Raw genomic sequence first — 2,500 nt, forward strand, 5'->3', positions numbered from 1 at the left:
TATATATATATATATATATATATATATATATATATGTATAACTTTATATATATATATGTATATATATGTGTATATTTATATAAGCATATATATATATATGTATATATATGTATGCATATGTATGTATGTATGCACACATATATACACATATGTACATGTGCTCGCAGTCACATACATGGCACCTGGGCTCTGGTCATTGGCTGTGTGTGTTGCGAATGATAGAAATAACAGAATTCAAATGGAATCTACCAACTGCCTTACCCACCCATTCATGAAATTAGAAGTACCCAGTTCCCACCCATTACAAAATTAAGATAAAAAAAAAAAACAATGACAGTAAACAAAAACAGTAGAAATTACACCAAAAATTGCAAAATATAAAATATAGTTATTTGTTAAAATAAAATAATAACAATATCAAAACAATATAATAACTATAGAATATTAATGTAAATTCGGAAGTATGGAATAAACGAAAATGCCGTTCTGGAAATCTGGAATGAATTAAGGCAGAAAGGAAAGAATGAAAGAATAAAAGAAGGAATGAAGCTTACCTAAAGGTGTTGAGGTGACCATTTTAATGGTAGGGGTAGGTGGCTTTACCGGTATTGACCGGCGCCGTAGTATTTCAATAAGTGCAGTTTATATCAGCTTAGTAGTTAAAAAACAAACCAGTGGTATGATATCTCTACCTCTCACAATGGTGGTGGTGGTGGAGAGAGGTGGGCGGGGTTGAACTGGTTGTCGGTGTGTTAAGGGGTAGAGTAAGGAGGGTAAGGGGTGAGGTATTCACCCACCTGGTTAAAAATTCCTGGCAAACTCCGTTCCGTTCTTCCGTTCTGGTGTAGATGGTGATAGTGATGGTGACGATGATGTTGATTGTGACGATGATAGTTATTATTATTATTATTATTATTATTATTATTATTATTATTATTATTGTTGTTGTTTTTGTTGTTGTTGTTTTTGTTGTTGCTGTTTTCTCCTTTCTTTTCTAAGTCATTGTTTTATCCTTCCCATTGTTAACATCATCAATCAACCATCGTTATTGTTGTCATCATCATCATCATCATCACCATCATCATAATCATTATCATTATCATCACTGTTATGATTATTGCTACTATCTATTAATTATAATTATTATTATTATTATTTTGTCTCCTGTAGTGTGTTTAAGTGTTTCGTAAGTTCTATTATCCTTATGGGAAATAATGCATCATAAAATATTACTAATAATAGTAATTACTATTATTATTATTTTTATTATTATTATTACTATAATTATTATTTACCATTATCAATTTCATTGTTATTATTATTATTATTATTATTATTGTCTCCCCTAATGTGGTTAAGTGTTTTGTAATCCTGTCACTCTTGTGGTAAACAATAAAAATCTTGTTTGTAATACTAATTATTATTGTTGTTATTGTTGTTGTTGTTGTTGCTGTTGTTATGGTGGTCTGCTTTTCAAACAGCAGTACTACCACCAGCATGCCATGCCGTACACCGTACCATTCAGCAAGCAAGTTTTTTTAAGTGTGTATGTGTGTAAGTTTACTTCGGTAGTAGCTGGTTAAATTGGTTATCTCAGTGGGACCCACCTGGGTGTTTGCTAAGTAGGTATGGTGGTGGTGGTGAGGCAGATGATTACAGCTTAGCTTACCATCTGACACCTCACATCAGGGTATGTCAGGTAAAGCCACACAAGCAAACAGTCACCCAGGTAAAGTGAATGGCGAAATCCACGACTGTGGTTGGCTCAGGAGTTTTGGTGACATAGAGAGCAATAGCTGGCTGCCTGTCTGTCTGTCAGCCTGTCTGTCAGTCTGTTTATCTGTCTGTCTGTCTGTATGTATGTAAGTATGTACTGGATGTGGTGTTGGTGGTGCTGGTGGTGATGGGCAGAGATGTGAAAAAGTGACAGTGTGCAAGGGAGAGAAAGAGAGAGGGAAAGTGGAAGAGAGAGACCATATGTTTGTGTCAGTGTGTATGTATATATATGTGTGCGTGTGTGTGTGTGCACGTGTTTGTGTGCTTGTGTGTGTGTGTCTGTGTATGTTTCTACCTGTACTGGTGACAATGTGCCAGTGTGGTATATATATGTGTGTGTGTGTGTGTATGTGTGTGTGTGAGTGTGTATGAGTGTATCTGTGTGCACAGATGTGTGTGTGTATGTGTGTATGTTTCTACCTGTACTGGTGACAATGTGACGGTGTTGTATGTGTGTGTGTGTGTGTGTTTGTGTATGAGTGTATCTGTGTGCACAGATGTGTGAATGTCCATATGTGTGTCTGAGTGTGTGTATGTTTTTGTGTTTCTACCTGTACTGGTGACAATGTGTCAGTGTGGTATGTGTATGTATGTGTATGTATGTGTGTATCGGTGTGCACAGATGTGTGAGTGTGTATATGTGTGTGTATATGTGTGTATATGTGTGTGAGTGTGTGTGTGTGCTCGTGTGTGTGTGTCTACCTGTACTGGTGACAGGGAGTGA

General features: G+C 36.0%; 1 protein-coding gene across 2 annotated transcripts in view; it reads right to left on the bottom strand.

Annotated features, from left to right (window-relative positions):
• Nucleotides 1-2,500, bottom strand: part of LOC106869449 (transcription factor SOX-5) — a 681,185-nt gene that overhangs the window by 368,471 nt on the left and 310,214 nt on the right. Inside the window, exon 1 of one of the 2 annotated variants that reach the window (XM_052972436.1) lies at nucleotides 555-845. The exons of the other annotated variant lie outside the window; for it this stretch is intronic. The gene's annotated coding sequence lies outside the window, so the exon portion shown is untranslated. Of the gene's footprint in view, nucleotides 1-554; nucleotides 846-2,500 lie in introns of those variants that run through there. 2 annotated transcript variants of the gene reach the window in all.

This window comes from Octopus bimaculoides, chromosome 13 (assembly GCF_001194135.2).
Source record: "Octopus bimaculoides isolate UCB-OBI-ISO-001 chromosome 13, ASM119413v2, whole genome shotgun sequence".
NCBI lineage: Eukaryota > Metazoa > Mollusca > Cephalopoda > Octopoda > Octopodidae > Octopus > Octopus bimaculoides.